A 25,605-nucleotide genomic window follows, 5' to 3' on the forward strand; every position below is an offset into this window, starting at 1 on the left:
AAAAGTGCAAAAGAAGGGGGCTTAGCCTTACCTTATCTAAAATTATATTATAAAGCATCAGTCATAAAAACTATCTGGTATTGTCTAAGAAATAGAGTTTTGGACCAGTGGAATAGCCTAGGTGCAATAGCAAGAAATGTTTATAGTAATTTGCTGTTTGATAAATCCAAAGAGTCCTAGTATTGGGATTAAAAACTCTCTATTTGATAAAAACTGCTGAGAAAATTTGAAGTTAGTATGGAACAAACTTAGATTAGACCAACACCTCAAACGCTATTCCAAGATAAGATCTAAATGAATACAGGATTTAGATATAAAAAACGTTACCATAAGCTAATTAGAAGATCAAGGACTAATTTACCTGTCAGATATATGGAAAGGGAAGCAGTTTTTGTTTAAGGAAGAGATGGAGAACATCACTAAAAACAATATAGATGATTTTGATTACATTTTCTCTGTATTGCTGTGGTTTCTCATCTTCTTGGTTTTGGGAGGGGATTTTATATTTACTCTTATAACCAATTCAATTTACATCAATCTATAGCATGGAACCCATGTAAAGACTATCAGTCTTCTGTGGAGGTGAGGGAATGGAAAGTGGGGGAAATATTGCAAAATTCAAAACCTTTCAAAAATAAAAGTAGATACTATTATTGCATATAATTGGAAATCAAATAAAATGTTAACAAATAAAATGTTTAAAAATGGGGACAGCAAAGAGATAGTAAGATGGAGGAAATTGAATGTGGTAAATCTCATTACTTTAAGAGGTACAAAGGAACTATTTCAATGGAGGGGAAGAATGGAGGAGGTGACAACTACCTGAATCTTCATCTCAACAGACTAGGCTTAAACTAAACTAACACACACTCAGTTAAGTTAAGAAACTTATCTTTCCTTTCAAGTATTAAAAGTGGAAAAGGGGAGGAGGAATGAAAAGGGAAACTAACAGAAGTAAGGGAAGAAGAATGGGCAAAGGAAAAGTGGAAGAAAGCAGGAGGGGGTTGGCTATGGGTGCAAACACACTATAGGTGGTGGTATTCAGAAACAAATTACTGGGGAATATGGATAAAGTAAAAAAGGGGAGAAATACAAACAGGGGGAAGATAGCACAGAGGGTGATCAAGAGTTAATACTTATTACTTTGAATGTTAATGGGATGAACTCTCCCTTAAACTGTAAGTAATTAGCAGAGTGGATTAAAAACCATCCTGTAATATGCTCCTTATAAGAAAATCATTTGAAGCACAGAGATACATATAGAGTAAATGTAAAAGTTTGGAACAAAATACATTTTGCTTCAGCAGAAGTAAAAAAAGGAGTTACAATTCTTATCTCAAACAAAGCACCTGCTAAAATAAATCTCATTAAAAGAGATAAGGAAAGAAACTATACCCTCTTAAAAGATACATAGAAAGTGAAGTAATTTAAATAATAAATATGTATGCACCAAGTAAGTATACTATCCAAATACTTGGAGGAGAAGTTTAATAATTTACAAGAATATATAGAAAGGAAAATTCTACTGGTGGCATAGCTTAACCTCCCTTTCTTAGATTTAGATAAATTTAATCATATAATAAACAAGAATGAAGTTAAGGAGGTAAATAGATTTTTAGAAAACCTAGACATAATAGACCTGTGGAGGAAATTGAATGGGAGTTGAAAGGAATATTTTTTTTCTGCAGTACATTGCATTTACACAAAAATTGACCAAGTAATAGGGCATAAAAACCAAAACAATCAATTGCAGAACAGCAGAAATATATCATAACACAATAAAAGTCATATGTAATATTGGGCCAGGGAGAAATAGACCTAAAACTAATTGGAAACTTAAGTACCTAATTTTAAAGAATGAGTGGATCAAACAACAAATTGTATAAAGAATTAATTATTTCATCATAGATAATGACAATAATGAAACAACATACCCAAACCTAAAAGATTCTCTCAAGGAGTATGTCAGGTGATATAACTTTAAATGAGGTAATCAATCAACTAAACAGGCAACTAAAAAAATAGAGAAAGAACAAATTAAAAGCCCCCAATTAAAATTCAAATTAGAAATTCAGAAATTAAATAAGAAACTAATAAAATCATAAACAAGAGTACTGTTGAACTAATCAATAAAGCCAAGAGTTGGTTTTATGAAAAAAAAATAAAATTGGTTAAACTCTGCTTAATTTGGTAAAAAAAGAAAGAAGTAAGCCAAATTGCTAATATCACAAATGGAAAAAGGTGAATTCACTACTAGTGAGGAGGAAACAAAGTAATAATTCATAATTATCTTGCCCAACACTATGCCTATAAATTTGATAATCTAAATAAAATGGATGAATTTTTACAAAAAAAAACATAAATTGTCTATGTTAAATGAAGAGGGATTTAAATACCTAAATAATCCTATCTCAGAAAAAGAACTGCAACAAGCCATGATTGAAGTCCCTAAGAAAAAATCTCCAGGGCCAGATGGAGTCACAAGTGAATTCTATCAAACAATTGGTTCTAATTCTATATAAACACTTTGGAAAAATAGGTGACAAAGAACATTGTCTAACTCTTTCTATGTCAACAATATGGTGCTAATACCTAAGCCAGGATGAGTTAAAGTAGAGACAAAAATTAGAGACCTATCTCCCTGATGAATATAGATCCAAAAATCTTAAATAAAATATTATCAAAGCGATTACAACAAGCTATCACTAAGATAATATACTATTACCAAGTAGGATTAATCCCAGGAATTCAGGGTTTGTTCAGTATTAGGAAAAATGTCAGCATAATTAATTATATCAATAATAAACCTATCCAAAATCATGTGATTGTATCAATAGATGCTGAAAAACCTTTTAACAAAATACAGCACCCATTCCTACTAAAAACACTAGAGAGTGTAGGAATAAATGGATCATTCCTTAGAATAATAAGCAATATCTATCTGAAATCATCAAAAAGCATTATATGCAATGAGGATAGGCTAGAGGCATTTTCAATAAAATCAGGGGTGAATCAAGGATGTCCATTATAAGCACCACTATTCAATATTGTATTAGAAATTTTAGCTTCAGCAATAAAAGAAAAAAGAAATTGAAGGAATTAGAATTGGGAAGGAAGAGACTAAACTCTCACTCTTTGCAGATGACATGATGGTATACCTAGAGCATCCCAAAAAATCATTAAAATAATTACTAGAAATAATTAGCAACTTAAGCAAAGTGGCAGGATATAGCATAAACCCTCATAAATTCTCAACATTTCTGTATATGACCAGCAAGATACAGGGGAAAGAGCTAGAAAGAGAAATCCCGTTCAAAGCAACTTTAGACAATATAAAATACTTGGGTGATTACCTGAAAATGCAGACTCAAACTTTATGAAAATAATTATAAAACTCCTCGTATACAAATAAAAACTAGGAGATCAATGAATAGATTACCTAACCAAGAAGAAAGGAGAATATCATTAAAAATAAACTAGATTATTTTTATTACATTAAATTAAAAAGGTTTTGCACAGAGAAAATCATTGTAATCAAGATAAAAAAATCTAGTACGTTGTACAATAATTTTTGCAACTAGTATTTCTGGCAAAGGACTAATTTCTAAAATATATAGGGAATTGAGTCAAATTGTAAAAAAAACAAGTCATTCTTCAATTGAAAAATGGTCAAGTGATATGCAAAGGCAATTTACAGATGAGGAAATTAAAGAGATTCATAGTCATATGAAAAATTGCTCTAAGTCACTACTTATTAGAGAGATTCAAATTAAAACACCTATGAAGTATCACTTTGTACCTCTCAGACTGATCAATATGACCAGAAAGTACAATGATCAATGTTGGAAGGGATGTGGGAAATCTGAGACGCTAATTCATTGTTAGTGGAGCTGTGAACTCATCCAGTCTTTCTGGCGAACAATTTGGAATTAAGCCCAAAGGACAATGAAAGTGTGCATACCCTCTGATCCATCAATACCACTACTGGATCTATACCCTGAAGAGATCATAAAAAGGGGTAAAAATATCACTTGTACAAAAATATTCATAGCAGCTCTGTTTGTGGTGCCAAAGAATTTGAAATTAAGTGCATGTCCAATTGGGAATGGCTGAATAAATCCTGTTATATGTACTTTATGGAACACTATTGTCCTATTAGAATCTGGAAGGCATGGGAATTCAGGGAAGCATGGAAGAATTTACATGAACTGCTGATGAGCAAAGTGAACAGATCCAGAAGAACACTGTACATCCTAATAGCAACATGGGGGCGATGATCAGCCTTAATGAACTTTCTCATTCTATCAGGCACAATTTTTGGATATCTGGATATCTGTGATGGACAATACCTGTATACAGATAATGAATTGTGGGGTTTAATAAAGACCAAAGATTTTTTCCTTTAATTAAAAAAAAGCCTTGTTATCTTATTATGTATTGGTGCTATCTCTAATGCTTTATTTTTTCCCGTTAAGGATATGAGTTCTCTCTCATCACATTCAACTTAGATCGATGTACACCTTGGAAATAATGTAAGAATTAACAGACTACCTTTTGTGGGGGATGGGGGAAGGGAAGCGAGATTAGGGGAAACATTGCAAAATTCTAAATCAAAAAATAATTAAATAAAAAAGAAAGCATCCTTGTATTACATTTTCTCATCTTATTGTTTTTCTTCCTCTCTGTACATTATCCATAGTCTTTTTGGACAGCATATGTTTGAGATTTGAACAATGTAACCTGCCCACTGGAGTGTCTATAATAACATTTGAATGCTTGATTTTTTTAACTAGAGACAGCACCTCACTATATGGTATCTTTTCCAGCCAAGTGATCCTCAGATCATCTATATGACACTCAGATGGCAAAGGGTAGATTGATCAGATTTCACAGGAATACTATATCAAGTTCAAGACAATGAATCTGTAAACCTTCAATATAGTTGTCAGTCTAATGTCCCTTCTCTCACACTTCCTTTCAGTCATCTATTTGAGTGACTGAGCTAACTCTGGCAATGCATGCACTTAGTTCCTTAGGTATCTGTATTTCTCTGGAAAGTATTCTGCCTTGGTACACGAAACTATCAACAGTATTCAAATTTTCTTCATTTGTTGGAATCAGTGATTCCATATATGGATTGTGAGATGCTGGCTGATGGAGTACCTGTATTTTCTTAGTGTTAATTGTTAAGCTAAAATTAGTACAAGCAATATAGAATCAATCCATGCTTTGTTGCATCTAGCTTCAGAGTCTGCATCGAGTGCACAATCATCCAGTCTTTCTGGAAATCATGAAGATCATGCAACAACATTCACTTACTTTGGCTTTAGCTAGTAGCTTTTTCAAGTAGTAGAATTTGGCATCACTACAGTAATTTCATCATGGCCATGAGCATACTCAATGTAGGCATTTGATAATATGCTTGAGAACATCAGGCTAAAAAGCATGAAAGCAAGATAGAGCTTTGTTTTATTCCTCTGATGCCTTGGAAAGCAGTTCATTATCCAGAACCCAAGCAAGCATACCAGTCTGAAATCAGCATACAATACTAATGAACTTGCCTGGGCAATCAAATTTTGACATAATTTTCCATAAATCTTCATGGCTGACAATATCAAAGACATTGGTCAGGTCTAAAATGTTGTATACAAACCTCCCTTATACTTCTGGCATTTTTATTGCAGTTGTTGAGCAGCAAACACTATATCAACTGTTTCTTCCCCCTTTCTGAAACAACACTAGCTCTCAGGGTGCTGACCATCTTCTGGGTGAAGGATTAGTCAATTGAAAATGACTCTGGCAGGAATCTTGACAGCAATGTCTAAAAGAAAAACACCTCTGTGCTAGTCACAAGGCAATCTATTCCCTTTATCGTTACAGAGATGGACAATGGAGGCATTCTTGAATTCCTAGGGGAAAATCTTCAAATACTATATCCTGGAAATTTTCAGTCAGCTTTTGTATGAACAATGGAGCTTGCCCCACCCCCTTCTAGATCTCAGCTGGGGAAAAAAATAAGCAACAAGTGTTTTGTCACATAAAAGAAGTCTAATGACATTCCAAATCCTTGTTGGTACTTCAGCTAAAATTGAACTGACTTTAACATGAATTGCACAATCAATGGCTTCTGCAATGATGATTATGGTCTGTTAAGAACACTATGGAAATGTTCAGCCTATCTCACTAGGATATCCTTATCAGTAATCAACGTGATTCCAACAAAACTTTTTAACTTAGATCCATTAAATCTTTGGCCCATAAATAGCCTTCAGAGAATCATAAAAGCATTTTGGATTGTTACTATCCTCATAAAACTAAATTTCATTTGCCTTCTTACTGAGCAAGAATCTTGCATTCTTGTAAGTTTCACTGGTCTTTTACTTTTGATTACATTCAATACTGTCTTCTTAGAAATGTATGAACCAACATTCTAGCAAACTCGGTGGCCATATGCCAAGAGGTCCACATGTGACCACAAACAAATAAGGTCACTCTCCCCACCCAAAGGCTTAGAAAATCCTTTCCTTCTCATGCTAAAACTACTACTACAAAAAGAGAAAACCTTTGATCAGTTAGTGACTTTGACCTTATCAAATGATGACAATGACATTGTATATGTTAATTACAGGAAAAACAAAGAATTTTGGAATTTTTTGACTATATGTATTTGTATTCATACATGTATTTATATGCATGTGATAAATAGCATATATTATGTACATATTCTTATTCATGTGTGTGTATGGGTGAAGGGGAGGGGAGAAAACTGGATGATATCTGAATAATTTTCCCCTTAATCTTCAGATTTTGCTGTATAAATTCAGACAAAATTATCTGTTCAAAGTATAAAGTTGTAATGATGATGGATACTGCTGTAGAGATAGATAATATCTAGTATAAATGATAGTACATGTAGAAATAAAAGGAAGAATGTTGCTACGAATGCCAAGAAACCAAACATTTGTCTCTGGACTCCATGCTGTTGACACCTGCCTAAACCAGATGAAATCATGATCATGGTTTCACTTTATAGAAATAGGATGGAAAACACATTATAATGTAAGCACATCAAATATGTATATGAAAATAAACTCTTATTTATATAACTGGACAATAAAAATTGATTTATGTCTAATGAGGATTAGACATTTTTACAGGATTCCCTATTGTGCCATTAATTTTTTGGTTAATTCTTAGGAATCATATGTATAGGGAATTTCTGAACAATTGTATTATAGACACATATTTAAGTCTTACTATTCTACTAATCTAGAGAGTTTCATGGATTGTTTAAAGGCACAAAACAATTAAAGTCTCTCTTAAGCACACATGCATACAACATGCACACAAACACATAGACACGAAATTTTAGTGTTTATCTAGCAGAAAAGTCACTTTTGGATGAGGAAACTGAGTAACAGAGGATTAGAGTAATTTGCTCATGTTTACAATGTTGGTAAATGAATGAGTTAGGAGATGAACTAAGTTCCACTTACTTTACATTCTGTGTTGTAAGGATGGACAATAAAAACATGGAAGGCTTGATACAAAATCTGTCCAGTGATTTGGGGAGGTTTTATTCCAGGATGTATAAATATTAAATGCAAACAAAATTCCCAATAGCAATTTTTGTGTAATTTAAACAAACTAACTCATCTGAAAGTGAGGGTTCAGTATTCATCACTTAGTAGTGAAAATGACTATAATTATTGATCAAAGCAACTTACATTCTCTTGAACCACTAAGCATTTCACATAGGACTATATTTTTATCTTTGTTTCAAATATTCAGCTTCAAAATCTCATTCCTATTTCCCCTTCCTATCTCCTTATTGAGAAACTGAGAAAATAAGAAAATAAAACCGTGTATAAACATATAAAAGCTGAATAAAACAAATTTTCTTCATTTTCCATGCCCAAACAAATATTTGTAAATGCCTCTGTATACACATACATAAACATTGACATACTCATATATAAACATATATATATATATATATATGAATTTATGCAATGTATGTATACATATCCAAATATAGATTTAGACAGATAGGTATATCTAGTCATAACAATTAGCATGAGTCCTCTGGAATTGTGATTGGTTTCTGTTGATTTGACTTCTTAATCTTTCAAAACAGTTTCTTTTTATGATATCATTGTTATCATATAAATTTTTCTCATTGGTCTACTCATTTCACTCTTCATCTATTCATACAGTGTTTATAGATTATCTAAAACACCCCTTCATTAGTGTATCATAATTAATTGCAACATTCTCAATTACTGATTGCATACTTATTTTGAGTTTTTTTGTTTCTACAAAAAGTGCTATTTGAATATTATCTTATACAAAGAGCTTTTATTTTTTCTTTAATCTCTGATCTTTTAGCAATTTTACTCAATTAAATAGCACACAAAGTTTAATAGTTCTAGGACATGGTTATGCCCTGCTTTCCAGAAACACTATAAGAGTTTAAATTTCCACCAACAATTCATTAATGCATTTGGTTTAACATGCCGATTATCTATTCAGTTTTTGTCATTTTTCTTTGTTTTCTTTTTCTTCATTTTTTCTAATCTGATGGATTAAGGGTAGTATTACACATTATTTTAATCTGCATTTCTCTAAATTTTAGTGATTTAGAACATTATCATAGGGCTTTGAATGTTTAGATTTCTTCTTCGAAAAGTTATTTTTTCATATCTTTTGATGAATTACTTATTGAAGACTAGTTATTATTCAAATATAACTGAATTAATTCCATATAATTAGAAATGAGAACTTTATAGTAGAATTTTTTGAAAAGATTCTATCACAATTTCCTGCTTCTTTTAATTTTAGTTCTCTCAGTTTTGTTCTTTAGAAACATTTTAATCTTTTTGTAGTCAAAGGTAATGATTTTACATACATTGGACCTCTCTCTCTCTCTCTCTCTCTCTCTCTCTCTCTCTCTCTCTGGCTGTCTCTCTGTATGTTTCTCTTTATCTCTGTTTCTGTCTCTCTGTTTCTACCTCTGTCTGTCTCTCTCTCTCTCTCTCTGTATCTCTGTCTCTCTGTTTCTCTGTCTGTCTCTCTGTCTCTCTGTCTCTCTGTCTCTCTCTTTCTCTCTCTCTCTCTCATATTATTGGAGAATACAAATACAAAAGAAATAATGACTAAATTCAAGTAGCTTGCATTATTTCCCCATAGATAATTAAAAACATACATAAGAGAACACCCAAGTAGAAGTCACAGAAATCAAGAATCTCAGAGTTGTAAAATGAACTCAGATATCATCTATTCTATCTCATATTTCTGGTTATCTCTCATTCAACTTTGTTAGTGAAATGTCATCCAATTCTTACTTGAACATATGAGGCCAGTCATGGAACACAGTTTTAGAACAGGAAGAAATTTTCTATGTATTTCAATATATTGGGATAATAAAAACATCTTGTTAATTTCCATTCTTTTTGTTACCCCTAGTTGGCAACCAAGGACAAGGTTTCAAGGACCTGTGGGTAATATATATTGAATATCATAAAATATTATATATTAACATAATCAAGGGTTAACATAAAAAGTAAACATGTCATCAGGCAAATATTTAGAAGAGAAGATGGAGTCATTAAGCATTAAAATCAGGAAAAGATAGGTGGATATTTGTAGTTCTGTCTTGGGGTACTCAAGATAAAAAAAAGTGAACAAATAGTCATATTAGGTGAATAGTAGAAAACTTTGTTTTTGTTCCTTTTTCCCAACATGAAGAAAACAGTTCTTTACAAAATCATTTGCTGTAGAATAGTTATGATACACGTCACTGTAGGGAACATCAGAATTTATGAGATAAAAAATGTATGTATAGTAACATTGTCATTTCGCATATTTTATTTTTCAAAATATTTTTCCGCTATATCATATTATCTATTTCTAGTCCCCAGCACCATGGGATAGGTAGGTAACCTTTTTCACTAATAGCTGAACCATTTTTCATTTAGCAATCTTAATAAAATTATTTAGCCAAAGCAAAGAAAATTTAAAATCCATGCTTAATAACAGTGGTTTAAGTGACTGTTTAACAACTTATTGTATAAAAGGATCTTTGCTATACCTAAATAAAAGTAGTATTTGAAAGGTAAAAAAATTATAAGGTTTAAAGTGCTATTCATGGCATTGGAATTCAATCGCTCCAGGCAAGTGTTTTGTGTCCTTTATCAACTGCAATGGTCAGTGTCAGAGGTTCTAGAGAAAAATTTTCAGCTGCTAAATTTGTTATTAGGCTGATGAGTTTGTCTGAAGTCTTTGATAAGGTCATAAGAAAAATAAAACATTTTTCTCACAAGATTTATGGTACAAAATAAATGAACTTGGGTGAATTATTAATTTTAATAAGGTTCCAACTTCTCTAGAATATTTTATAATATTTTATAAATAATTTAAATATACTAATTATTAATAATATTTCTACATGTAAAATGTTTATATACATGTAATTTTATAAACTTATATTTTGTTAGGAAAAATTTTTAAAGGTCTAATTTTTTATTAAAAGAAAAGGAATGATAAACTATTTGTTATCTCATCAAGTATTTGTTTATTCAATCAAATTGTCTTAAAGGAGGTATCAATACTTGCAACAATGTCATTCTTAGTAAAATAATTCCTAATTATATCAGTTTCTAATAAACAATGTTATCAAGTGAGGTAAATTGCTTTTTCAATAATTATTAGTTCAAAGGAGTTCAACTTATTGCATACACTAAATGCATATAGAATTGTTTTAACCTATATAACTTGATTAATAATATTGCACACAAAAGTCAGGATATAGCTAGAAAACAATAACAAAAATGAAACTCTAACTTCAAATTATAGAATTTAACAGAATTCTAGAACATAGAATTATAAATTAAGAAATGTATGAATGTGAATCTGAAGCTATCTAGTCTAATATGCTAATTTTATAACAACTTGGCAAAAAACAGATGGTCACAGCCACCTCCCTTCTCTGATTTGTAGTTCTTTTCCATTTGGGAAGAAATAAAATTAATAAATCATTTCTATAAGAAAACAAAAATGGTCAGACTCTAGAGAAACATGGAATGGCTTACATAATCTGGTATTGAGTAAACAGAGTAGAACCCAGATAAAATGTACACATCAATAAAAACATTGTGCAATAAACAATCTTGATAGAAGCAGCTCCTCTCAGTAGTTTGGATATGAACCAGATATGCACTGGATATGGACAATGTTATCCACATCCAGAGGAAGAAAAATAAAACAAAATAAAACACACACACACACACACACACACACACACACAAAATCCCCTTCAGAATCTGAAGAACACATTTTAAAAATTATTCCTTTTATATCTCTTTCTCTTAATCCTAATTCCTCATACCAAAAACAACTAATCTGTAAACATATTCATTAAATTATGTATGTACAATGCTAACCTGAATATTTGCCATTGAGGAGAAAGAGTGGGAAGGGAGGGTGGAAGGAAATTATCAAACTGAAAAATATATGTGTGCATATGGTGAAAATAAATAAATTTTTAGAAAAGTAAACAATTCTGTATTTTAGCATGTGACCTTAAAATCAAGAGATTTGTCTTTCTTTTCTTCATATTGCCAGCATTTGGTATTATTCATGGCTTATATTCTTTGTTTATTCAATGATTAATGGATGATTGCTTGATTTATGGTTTTGTATTAAGATAGTTTTGGAATGAAGAAGCATAACTAAAAAGGACAGAATAAGTAATTAAAGTACTATAGTTACAATGAAGTTGCATTAATTAAAAATATATTTCTACTTTTTGTTGAGCACCACTAATTTAATGGTTAATGTATATATCTTTTCATCTGAAGCACAAATATTAATTTTGGATATTTTACTTTGTAATTGAATAAATGATAATTGGTCATAGAACTTATTGGGCAAATTTCAATGTCATTTAAATTACTCCCTGAATTCAATAAACATTGTCCTCTTGTTTTCTCTATATTTACCACTTTGCAAGATTTCTAAATGGGTGACTTTTTTAATAAAACAGAAGCTTTTGCCATAAAGGTATGCAAGTATCTGAACAATTTATCCTGAAAATCTATTCATTTAATAATTTCCTTGTTTTATCAACTGCTTATACAATAAAAGATATTTCATCTCTTTAAAAGTAAAAGTCTCTCAACACTAATTCTTTGCTTGGTTTTGTAGCAGCATCTCTCATATCACATACTTGAATTGTTAAACTCAAGGATAGAAGAGAAACTTGAACTGAGAGTAAATATATTATGATTTTGATTTAATTGGTGTCATTTTCAATAGCCCATTCTTGATGTGGTTGGAGGAAAAAGGAGAGGGATCACTGTTGGCTGAAAAAAAAACTTTGTTGTTAAGATAAGTGTTTTGCAGGGATCACTATCTGTTTTTGGGTGAATGGAATTTGGGAACTTTGAATCATAATGATAGTTATTCTTGTTGACTCAGAATACAATGCTTAGACAAATGTTACATTTAATATTAAACACAATCAAATATAAATAGACACTTAGATAGATACTTAAACTAGATAGATAGCTAATGCATATGTGTACATGCATTTATGTGTGTATGTGTATGTGTGTTTGTATATATTTGTGAGAACACAGTTTGTATCCTGTTTTTTATTTAGCTATTACAATGTGATTACTTTCTTTCTGGGATCTGGGGCATATAAAGTTTTTAAGCAGGAGTTCCCAAGAAAAGGAAGGAGTCTAGCATGAAAGAAAAAATATAAATGGGAAGAACTTGTGGCCTAAAGATTTGTTCTGATTCTCATTATTTTTAGTACATACATACATATATATAAACATTCATATCCTTAAATATGTATACATAATCATATTTATCTATATTATATAACCATATATAACTATTCATGAATTTATATAATTATATTATTTATATAACTGTATAGACATATACATTTGCATTAACAGACATAAAGAGAATCAATTTTACTAACTTGAGGAACATTCCTTGAATCTTTGTTCTCTGATGAAAATTGAATTACCACATTAATATCAGAATATGCATTGTAATCCCGTGAGTTTGGGAGTATAGCACTCTACCCAAGCTTCTAACTGGATGTTAAATAAACAAAAAAACGCTTAAATTCATAGGGTGATACACAAACTCATACTTGTTTAGTTCTGTTTTAGTGATTCATCTTGCCTCAAAAATGTGTGAAACACTCTTAATGGCTTTATCTTACATGCAAATGATGAATTATCAATTGGAAAGGGGATGGTAATTCCAAAGATAAACTTTTTCACTACCAGAAAGACAGGGGGAAAGGAGGGGAAAAATAAAAAGAGAGGTGAGATAGTGTAGAGGGTAATAAAGAGTTACTAATTATAACTTTGATTGTGAATTGAATGAACTCTCCCATAAAATAAAAGTGGAAAACAGAATGAATTCAAAACCAAAATCTTACAATATACTAATTACAAAAAATACATCCAGGGGTGTCTAGGTGGTGCAGTGGATAGAGCATTGGCCCTGGAGTCAGGAGTACCTGAGTTCAAATGCAGTCTCAGACAATGAATAATTACCTAGCTGTGTGGCCTTGGGCAAGCCACTTAACCCCATTGACTTGCAAAAACCTAAAAAAAAAGAAAAAAACTCAAAACAAAAACAAGAAATACATCTGAAATAGAAAAACACAGAGAAAATAAAGATTAGACAGAATAAAATATGTTATGCTTCAGCTGAAGTGAAAAAAGCCAGAATAACAATCCCTATCTCAGGAAAAGCAATTGCAAAAATAGATCTTATTAAAAGGAGTAAAGAAAGTTAATGACATTCTATTAAAATTTACCATAGACAATGAAGTAATTTCAATACTAAAAGTGTATGCACCAAGCAGTATTGCATTCAGATTTTTAGAGGAGAAGCTACATTAATTTCAGGAAAACAGACAACAAAATTCTACTCTTGTGGGACCTTAACCCGCCCCCATCAGAATTAGATAAATTTAAATACAAAATAAATAAGAAAGATGTTAAGGAGGTGAATAGAATGTTAGAATACTTAGATATGATAGACTTCTGGAAAAAATTGCATGGGGATAGAAAGAACTATATATATATATTATATATGTATATATACTTATATATATATTTGTATATGTGTATATATATATATATATATATATATATATATTTATATATATATATATATTTTGTTTTCCCCCTGTGGTACATTTCACCTACACAAATATTGACCATGTATTCGGGTATAAAATCCTCATATTCAAATGCAGAAAGGCAGAAAATATTAAGTGCATCTTTTTCAGACCATCATGCAATAATGCTAATAAAAGATTATTAAAGGACCATGCAGAGATAGACATAAAATTAATTGGGAAGTAAATTTAATTTGAAAAAAAGAGGTGATTAAACCAAAAAACATAGAAAGAATTAATTATTTCCTCCAAGATAATGAAAATAATGAGACAACATACCATAAATGAAGGAATAGAGAGAAAAAGTAGTTATTAGGGGAAATATTATACTTCTAAATGCTTTCATGAGTGACATAGAAAAAGAGATCAGTGAACTGAGCATGAAACTATGTAAGTTAGAGAAAGAAAAAAAATTAAAAATCCCCAATTAAATACAAATTTAGAAACTTTGAAAATTAAAGTTGAAATTAATAAAATCAAAAGAAAGTAAACTATTGAAACAATAAATAAAATTAAGAATTGGTTTTATGAAAAAAATAGATAAATCTTTGGTTAAATTGACAGATAAAAGTAAGAAGGAAACTAAATTACTAGCATCAAAAAGGAAGGTAAATTCACTACAAATGAGGAAGAAATTAAATGAATAATTCATAACTTTTATTAAAATATATGCCAGTAACTTTGATAATCTAAATGACATAGATGAATATATACAAAATTATGAACTGCCTAGGAAAGAAGAGGAAATCAAATACTGTAATAACCCAGAGAATAAAAGTAATTGGATAAGCCATTAAGTGAACACCCTAAGGAAAAAATGTCCAGTACCAGATGGATGCACAATTCTGCCAAACATTCAAGGAACAATTGATGACAATTCTATGTAATCTATTTGAAACAATAGATGAAAAAGAAGGTCTGTCAATTCCAAATAAGACACCAATGTTGTGTTGATCCCTAAACAAGGAAGAGACAATACAGAGAAAGAATGTTAGACTAAAGTTGATAATGAATCTGAGGCAAAAATTTTAAAAAATATAAGAAAAGTGATTACAAATGGTTATCACTAAAATAATATGCTATGATCTATCAGGATTATATCATAATTCAGGTTCATATTTGGTTCAATATTAGATAGACTATCACTATAATTGACCATATCAATAACAAATCTAACAAAAATCTTATGATTATCACAATAGATGCTAAAAAGGCTTTTTGACAAAAATACAGCACCCAATTCCTACTAAAAGTACTTAAAAACAGGAATAAATGAAAAGTTCCTTAAAAATGCTAAAGTTTCTCTCCAAAACTATCAAAAAAACATTATAAATAATGAGAATAAGCTTGAAGAATTCCCAATAAGATCAGGAGTGAAACAAGGATGCCCATTATCACCACTGTTATTTTTTTGTTTTAGAATTGCTTTAGATTATTGTTTTAGAAATGTTAGTTTTAGCAAGAAGAGTAGAAAAAATATTGAAGGAATCAAAATTGATAATGAAGAAAAACTTCTCAGATGAGACAATTGTATATGTGCAGAACTCTAGAAAATCATAGAAAAATTATTGGAAACAATTAATGCTTTAACAAAGTTGCTTATTATACAGTAAACCCACATAAATCTTCAACATTTCTATTTATGATCAATAAGATGCAGCAGTTAAAGGAAGGGAAATCAGATTTAAAATAATTTCCAATAACATAAATTGGGAATCTATCAATCAGGGTAGACTTAGAAAGCTTTTGAGAACAACTTTAAGATATTTTTTCTGGGATAAAAAAACTTACTCTGATTAAAACTGCTGGGAAAATTTAAAGATAGCAAGGCACAAAATAGGCATAGACCAGGATCTCACATCCTATACCAAGAGGATGTCAAAATGATTGCAGAATTTAGATGTAAAAGATACCATTATATGAAAATTGGGAGAATGAGGAATAGTTTGCCTGTCAGATCTATGGAAAGGGGAGCCATTTTTGACCAAAAAAGAGATTGAGGACATAATAAAAATCGAGCTGGCAAATTATGATTGTATTAACTTAAAAAAATTTGGATAAAATACCATGGCAACTAAGTTTTAAAAAAAAGTAGTAATTTGGTAAACAATTTTTGCAAACAGTATTTATTTTCTTTAAATTTTATTTATATAAGGCAATGAGATTAAGTGACCTGCCCAAGGTCACACAACTAGGCAATTATTAAATTGTGAGGTTAGATTTGAGCTCAGGTCCTCCTGACACCAGGGCCAGTGCTCCATCCACTGTGCCACCTAGTGGCCCCCACAAATAGTGTTTCTGACAAAAGATTAATTTTTAAAATATGTAGAGAATTGTTAATTTATAATAAAAACTATCACCACCCACTTTCTAAATGGTCAAAGAATGGAAATGCAATTCTCAAACAAAGAAATCAAAGGTATCTATAGTCATATGAAAAATTGCTCTATATCATTTTTGATTAGAGGAATACAAATTAAAATATTCCTAAAGTACCACCTCACACCTCTCAGATGGACGATTGTGACTAAAAAGGAAAATGATCAATGTTGGAAAGAATGTGGGAAAGTTGGGATACCAATGCATTATTGGTGGAGTTGTGAACTGATCTAAACTTTTTTGGAGAGGATGGCTCTGTATCCTAGAGAAATCATAAAAGGGTAAAAATCCCACATAACCAAAAATATTCACAGTTCCTTTTGCATTGGCAAAGAAGTGGAAATTGAGGGAATGCCTATCTATTGGGGAATGATGAACAAATTTTCATATGATATGTAATGATATTGTTTAAGAAGAAATCATGAGGGATGGGATTTCAGAAAAGACATGAAACACTTGCATGAATTACTGCTGAGAGAAAAGAACAGAACCAGAAAAAATGTTATACACATTAACAATAACATGGAGTGATGATCAGGCATGATTTGTTTGTTCATTACAGTACTTCAATAATCAAAGACAATTTTTTTTTTAGTTTAATATTTTTTTGCAAGGCAAATGGGGTTAAGTGGCTTGTCCAAGGCCACATAGCTAGGTAATTATTAAATGTCTGACATCAGATTTGAACTCAGCTACTCCTGACTCCAGGGAAGGTGCTCTATCCACTGAATCACCTAGCTATCCAAAGACAATTGCAAAAGAATTATATTGAAAATAGCATCCATATCAAAGAAGGAAATATAGAGCATTAAAAAATTTTTTTCATCCATATGACATGTATATTTTTGTTACAAAATTTCCTTCCACCATCCCTTTCCACACTCTCCCCACAGTGGCAAATAAGCAGGTTAACATTGTACATACATATTTTTGACAAACATGCTTACAGATTAGTCATTTTCAGTATGAAGAATTAGGATTAAGTGAAAGAGATACAAAAGAGATAATTTTTTTATAAAGTGCTGATCAGATTCTGAAGGATATTTTGTTTGTTTTGTCTTGTTTTGTTTTTATTCCTCTGGAGTGGAATAGCATTGCTTTAGCCTGTCTAAATGGATGCCTTAGCTCTCTGAACTGCTCAGAGGAGTTGTTTCCATCAAAGTTGAACATCTCACAATTTTGTTATTAATGTATACATTGTTCCCTTGGTTCAGCTCTCTTCACTCAGCATCAGATTCTATAATTAATTCTACATGTCTCTACAGACTGACCACTTTTGGTTTCTTAGAATAATAATATTCCATAGTATTCTATTGCCCACAATAGCCCTGGTGTAGGGCTAGACATGAACTTCTGAGAGTCAGGTCAGGTAGAAAAACATAACCAAACATGAAAGATTGGGAAGTGAAAATCTATCAAATTTATTTTTGGAAACTCAGTCTTTTTATAGCAAAAACTTATCTCAGTAATGACCAGTTAAAAGAGACCCAGTTTCATAATTTCCTGGGTAAATTTACAATATTTCTTCTTAGAAATCTGCATACTTCTCCATCAGAAAAATCTTTTACAACCACCTCAATAGTCACAGATTATCCAAGGTCAGGGTTCACTGGAGAGCCAATGGATGCATACAATGAGCAATAATACATATCTCTGATGGGAAAGGTCACCAAGTATATGTGAAAATCACTCCCAGTAGCTCGCTCTCTACAAATTAACCCTTCTTAGGGACGCTGAAGCTTTAGATAATGTGTTAGGATATCTGTTTTTTCCCAGTGACAAAAGACATTTTAGCCAAATGGGAATAATACGCAATATAAATAATAATTCAAAGATACCAGGAAGCTCACTAATAAGTTCATGAAATAAAAAGGATGAAGCCTATTAACAGAGTTAAACAAATTATCCATACATGAGTCCATTTCCATTCTAGGTGCCAATGCAATATCATTAACAGGTTTATGCAATTGATTCATATCCATAGCTATAGGATCATTATACCATATTCCATTCAAATAACCTTTTATATTATCCCATGAAATATGTGAAGTATTTTATTTTAAAGTAGTAGCACAAATAACAGAAAATCCATAATCACTTTGCAATTGTCCCTTGTGCTCATTACAAAGGTTTGTAATGCATTAATAAAATGATAAAGATCTTCATTAATTCTCTCCTGGGCATTTTCTGACAATTCTTGAATATATTTAGCTTCTAATTTTTTCTTTATTCCCTATTTATACAGGAAGAGTCACTGAAGTAGCTGCTATAATGCTACAATACCTAATATTCCAAACACAATGCAACTAATACATGTCTTCTGCCTAATTCTCTTTAGGAGACATGTACCAGCCTTCTATCTTGGAGGGTATTATATCTAATTTTGGTTGTCTTATCATGAAAACAACATCATCATCATCCCTCACTTCCTTATTTACACATGCCTGAATAGTGCAGTTGTAACAGTTAACATTATACCTCCCTTTTTTCTCTGATAATATTGACATTTTTGAAAGATCTTATCATGAGGGCAATATCTGGTCCTGTGCATGCAGTCACAGAAAATTTCTTTTCTGCAAAAGATATTTTGTCCAACATCTTATTCCATTGTATATACCTTATCTCATCTATAGCTGCCATAGCCTTCCAAGTCTCTGAACTAGCCAACCCTATTTCTGGGTATGCAATTGGTCCAATACATCCTAGAATACCCCATGGAACAACTCTATCAGGAGAATCCTACACTTGTAGTAAAATAGAATGATCATAAATTTTTCTACCTGGGCTGTGGAAAACATTCATTTTTGAAATCTCAAGCATGTAAATTTAAACAAGGACATTCTGTAGGAAATATCCCTCTTCCCTCAATACTTTCTACAAATGGAACTCCTGACATTTCTAAGGTCCTAAATGCTCCCATGTCATAAACATTTGAATGAATTGAATGATCAGTTCTACCCAACTCAATATATGGTTCAATAGCACACGTTTCACAAATATTTAAACCAGAAAAATTACACCTAACTTTTCTTCTGAGCATCTCTTCTATGATATCTCCTGTAAGAACTTTGTCAGATCTCAAATAGTCTCCAGCTTCCCCAATTAATACAATTTTAGCTGTACTCTCTCCCCATTGCAGCATAGTGACCAATGGAGGGTTCCTTTTACAGTCCTTAGTCATAAATTGTCCCATAAATCCATGACATATTCTCCTGTCATCTTTTCCTTTTCAATTTCTTTCTTGCTTCTTTTTTTTTTTTTAGTTTTTGCAAGGCAAGAGGGTTAAGTGGCTTGCCCAAGGCCACATGGCTAGGTAATTATTAAGTGTCTGACATCAGATTTGAAATCAGGTATTCCTGACTCCAAGGCCAGTGCTCTATCCACTGTGCCACCTAGCCACCCCCCCCCTTTTCAATTTCTTAAGTGTAAGTTATTCATTTTCTGTATTAATTGATTCATCTGATCTGCATCATCTGATATTTCTTTCTGGTACCCAGACAGTTTCTCCATCTGTGAAGAAAACAGAAGCATACCCTTGAACCCAGGTTAATAATGGATCCAGTCATTTTCATTGTTGATGTCTTAAGATACTTCCATGTGATCATGCCCTTCTCTTCATGTTGCATATCCTTAAAAAAATCTTCCTGCAGGCGTTATCATTCAGTGTTAAGAAATTCATGGTACATAAGGCAAGATTTACTCTCCTTCCTTGTTTCCCCTTTGTCCCTATGTATTCCCCCTTCTTTTGTACTTCCAGAAATCTCTTAAGATTTTTATGTTTTCTTTCTAATAAAGCTTGACCAATGGGGTTATAATGAATACCTGCAATATGTTTTATATTGTAAGATAGGCAGAATTGTTTAAATGCCATAGAAGCATATCCAGGGCCATTATCTGTTTTTGTGGATTTTGATATCCCTGCAATAGCAAAACAATGGAATAAATGACCAATCATATCTTGTGTAGCCTCTGAACTTTGTGTTGTTGACATTGCACATGAACCAAATTTGTCTACAGTAGCATGAATGAATTTCATTTTTCCAAAATATGTAGATAAATATGGAATGCAGAGTTGACAGGATAGTATTAGATTCTTTCCTTAATAAAGAGACATTCTGGGGAAATTTTTGTGACACTGCCTAGCTTCCTCTTCTACTCTTCTACTAAGCTTATAATAAGTGGGAGGGTTAATTGATCAGCCCTGTGATGGCCTTCATATATGGGCCCAGGTAATCCAGTGTGGGAATGTATGTATTCAATTAAAAAAAGGAGTTTATCTATCTCTTTTAAATTCTTATAACTCTTTAAAGAGTTGATATAATTCTTCATCAGTGCTATGTTTAATAAAAGCTGTTTCTATGTATCTGACCACTTGATAATTATGCTTACTATCTAAAAAAATGATAAGGGTTTGTGAGTGTTCTAATAATACCATTAATTGGGCATATAATTCATTCTTTTGCTTTGATTAAAAAGGAGTTTGCAAAGTTTTTTATTATCATTGGATTTATGCTTGGATATACAGGTTTAGAATAAGGTCCATCATATTGTTTAAAAATTTCACGAAGCCTAGAGTGTCATAACTTCAGATATTTTCCCTCATTACATCTACAGAGCAATCAATCATTAACTCTAGGTTTTAACATCATTGCAGTAAAATAGAATATATTGATAAAACTAGATCATTTAACTTTTCAACCTCTTACTCATCGGTAAATTACCTAAGTATGGGTTACATAATTTTCAATCTCCCAATCATTTTTCAAATCCTCTCACATTTATTCAGTATTATTGGAAATAATTGCAGTTAAGCTATATACTTCCCAATCTCTTATTCAGCCTTCTCCTAAATTTACCATTTTGCTTCTTAAGAATTAAACATTAAATTATTAACCTACATGAAATATAATGTTTCCATGCTGACATCTCATTCTCTTGAAGTTAACCTTATAACTAAATACATGTTACACATAAATTTCTTTCACATCTCTGTTTTATAAGCTTATTTTCCTCTTGTTCAAATACATTCCTATTTTCAAAAAGAAAATAAGATTTTATGAAATTAGTATATATATATATATATATATATATATATATATATATATATAATTAGTTTTATATATATAATTTCAAAAATTCCAGTGTAAAACTTTTATCAATGCCAGGGTTACAGGATACATATATAATTTCTTCTTAAATAACAGATATTAAATAAGTTACTTTGATCTTACATATAAATATCTCCTTTAAGAAACCACAGCTTTTCACAATCTCTCTGAGCCAAAGACCTTGAGAAATATAACCTTGTTGGCAAGGTATTCTCCAATTTTCTTATAACAAATATTTACAAAGGTGATGGATGATACTTCAATTCATCCATTGTTTGTTAATGTAACACAATCTTCAAGTTTCAAAAAATTGTCTGAGCTGTTCTTATACAAAATTTACTAATTATGTGTAACACATTTCAATTTAATGTATATTAATTTACTCACTAAAACTTTTCAATACATAAAAATTTCTTGAGACCAGATGTTTCTAAAATCCCTTTTTATGATTTCAAGAATTTCTTTAAAGTTCTTTTAATAAATCTTATAAATTGCAAACTCATATTCAAAATTATCTTACATTATTTTCCTTTTCAAAATATAAAAGTTTTCAAATCCTTCTTATCTGTATAAGTGCTATCCTAACTTCTCAATGCTCTAACTTAAAAGATTTTTCTATCCCTCACTGACAAAATGTTCTGGGAATTTGAGATTCCTCACATTTTGAGATATCAAGGTAATATTCACTAATTAGTTACCTTTACTGTTTATCATTCCTTGTTTACCACAAAATTTTTTATTTCATATATATATATATATATATATATATATATATATATATATATATATATTTATCATGTTAAATAAGACCAGTCCAAAAAATATTTTTAGGGACAATTTCCATTTCTATTAGGTTCCTTATAAGTATAATTTGCCAAATCAGTAAACCAAATTCTATTAGTCTATCAGACCAGCAAAAGACATTAGAAAATAAGAGAACCCCTTTTCCTGCAAAAACAACATGATTCTCAGGGAAAAAAATCTCTTCTTTTGGCACCAATCATGAGTTTTGGGGGAAATAAAAGATCTAATTTTGAAAAGAGAGAATGGAAATAAGTTTGGCCAATCAGAACACAGAGAACAGCAGGCCTGAGACACAACTGAGAGCTTCTCTCTGCTTGTATTTTAAAGCAAACACATATAGACACATAAACGAGGCAGATAATTTAGAATCAGAGAGGCCCCCAAAATCCGGGGAAACCCCATTCTGTTCTCACACTAGAGGATCCCTTTAAACATTATATGAAGACAAAAAATAACAGCATATCAGATAAACAAAACAAAACAAACACCAACAAAGGTGACAAATCTTCCAAGAAACCAGAGGAAAAATGCAGAGAACCTTCCATTTTTCACAAAATATTTTTCCGTTCAAAGGTTTTGATATCTAACACTTCTTGATTTTAACTATAATTAACTGCCTTTTGAAAAGGCAAAGAGTCATTCAAAAATCCCTCAGCCTAATTGGAATATCCTCTGTCCCCTTTCAGCTATGAGTAAACCAAATAGCTTCAACAGCCCTAAATCTTTTTTAGGAGAGGAGTCTTTTTTTAAATCCTCAGCCATCCCATTATTTTCTGTAATAATCAAATTACATATTTTAAAATAAACCTGATCATCTTATCTTTTGTTTAGTTAACAAATACCATAACATATTTAACTCATCTGTGAATAATCACTGTCAATTTTCTGTTTCTAAAACTTCAAATAAATTCCCATTTTTTTAACATTTTTTAACATTTTATTTCATTTTATTGTCTTCATGAAACAATTCTTTCTCTCTTATCTAGAGCTTTTTCTTGATTCCTCTCTGTTATCTTAAAAATCTACATAAGTGAGCCTTGAGCAAACAAGTTGTCTGATCTCTCACACCCCTTTGAACTTCCTGTTGCAGCCTAGCAAGTAACTGTGCAAAATCTTCATTAGTTCCTTGTTTTATTTTTGTAAATGAAGTATTGCCTCCTTCCTTTTCAGGCAATTTTAGCCATACCTGTTTTGAAGTGATGACTATGTGTTTGTGTGCCTATAAACTATACCCAATTTGATTATCAAGTTTTGCCCATGGACCAGTGCTAGAAAGCAATTCAAATGTTATTCTTAACCCTGCTGCTTCATTTCTTTTAGCCTGACTAGTAAAATTCTCAAAAAAATTCAGTTTTCCATATTGAGTGGTCCAATATTCTGGGGTTAATATTTGTCTAGCTAATATTTCTATCATAGTTAAGTATATGGGATATTTTTATTTCTGATTTTAATTCTTTAAATGTTTTAAAATCCAAATTATTGAATTCTTTTAAAATAATCCCTGGAATCTTTGGCTCATGGCTCATGGGAAAAGAGAAAAACTCTCTCATGTCCCATGGAATCTCCTCTCTTTGAACCCCTGCTTTTTGAGTAGCAATTATATGTCCCCATCTCTGTAAATGTTTTCTTCTTTAGACTGTAAAGGAGCATAATGTGGGTTTTTAAAGTAGGATGAGGTGGAGCTGGCTGGGGAGCCACTGCCACTAGAAGCCTAGGAGCAGCAATCACAGTGGCAGCCTGAAGGGGTGGGGCCCAGCCTCTTGGAGACTTTGTGGTAAAAGTTCCTAAAGTGGGAACTAGGAGGAGGATTCTCCTGGAAGGTACAGCCCTGTGGCCTTGGCCTCCACACCCCTGCTTCCACCCCGAAGCAGGTGTGGATCTGGAGGTGGCAGTGGAGGTAAAATTCACCACTCTTTTTTTCTCTTCTCTTCCGGATGAATAGTTTGAACATCTACATCAACTTTTAATATCCTCTGAGCCAAAGGAACATCTCCAAGTGGAATCAGGCAGATTTATAAAATATTCCACAATGAAAAGACTCCTATAGGAAATTCTTCCTGACCTTCCTATTTAAAATGTTCACTCATCTGTTTCCCCACAGTCCCATTTTTCAATACTCCTTCTTCTGATAACCAAAGACAACATTTTTGTATACAATCCATAAATTCTTCTAATTGTTTTGTTGTTATTAACAAGCCTCTTTCGAGCAAGAGAGGGAGAGACAGAGAGAGATTGAACAAGTTATTTAGTAGAATGAGTCCAGAATTTACACAGTCATTGATTACAATTTATCAAATTGTAAACCAAAGGTCAAGCACATAACTCCAGAGCACTCCATTGGAAATTTAATTCTAAGTCAATTCATTGATAGATTATACTTGACTGCAATGATTCAACAAATAATGTCATCCAAACCACATCTCCATGTTTTTTGTAGTTTTTGTACTAACAGTCATGCATATTTCATATAAGACTTTGCTAAAATTAGATGAACTATCTAACAGTGTTCCTCTCACCCACAAGGAAAAAAAAATTTAATCTGACCTGTTTCTTATCTTGCTACAACAGAGTAATTCCTGCTTTTTTGGCCAGATTTAATTAAGCATTTATTTTAACACCAGAATTCCATATCAGTCTTACTAGCCTATAGTCTGGTGACTGTGTTATCCTTTCCCCACTTTGTTTTCGTTGAAAATCAGTTCTATTTACCCTTCCTGATTTCCATAGTTTTATTTTATGATATCTTTCTCATATCAATAACAATATTTTAACATTTACATTTCTTTCAGTTTCAAGTCTAGATCAATAAAAGAAACTGGAAAACATCATACAGGAAATTATAAGGGAAAACTACCCAATTCTATTGTTACAAGGTTTAACAATTGAAATAATCCACTGAACCCTACAGAAAGCAGCCCCAGGATAAAAACTTCATGCTCTGTTATATTTAAATAAAGAAGTCTCAAACAAATGAGAGAATATTGCAAATAGCAAAAAGAAAACAATCCATACAAAAAGGAAATACAATCAGACTCACATTGGACCTATCAACCTAATCACTGAAGGACCTGAAGGCCAGGGATAGCATAAATCAGAGAG

This window comes from Macrotis lagotis, chromosome 1, assembly GCF_037893015.1.
Source record: "Macrotis lagotis isolate mMagLag1 chromosome 1, bilby.v1.9.chrom.fasta, whole genome shotgun sequence".
Taxonomy (NCBI): domain Eukaryota; kingdom Metazoa; phylum Chordata; class Mammalia; order Peramelemorphia; family Peramelidae; genus Macrotis; species Macrotis lagotis.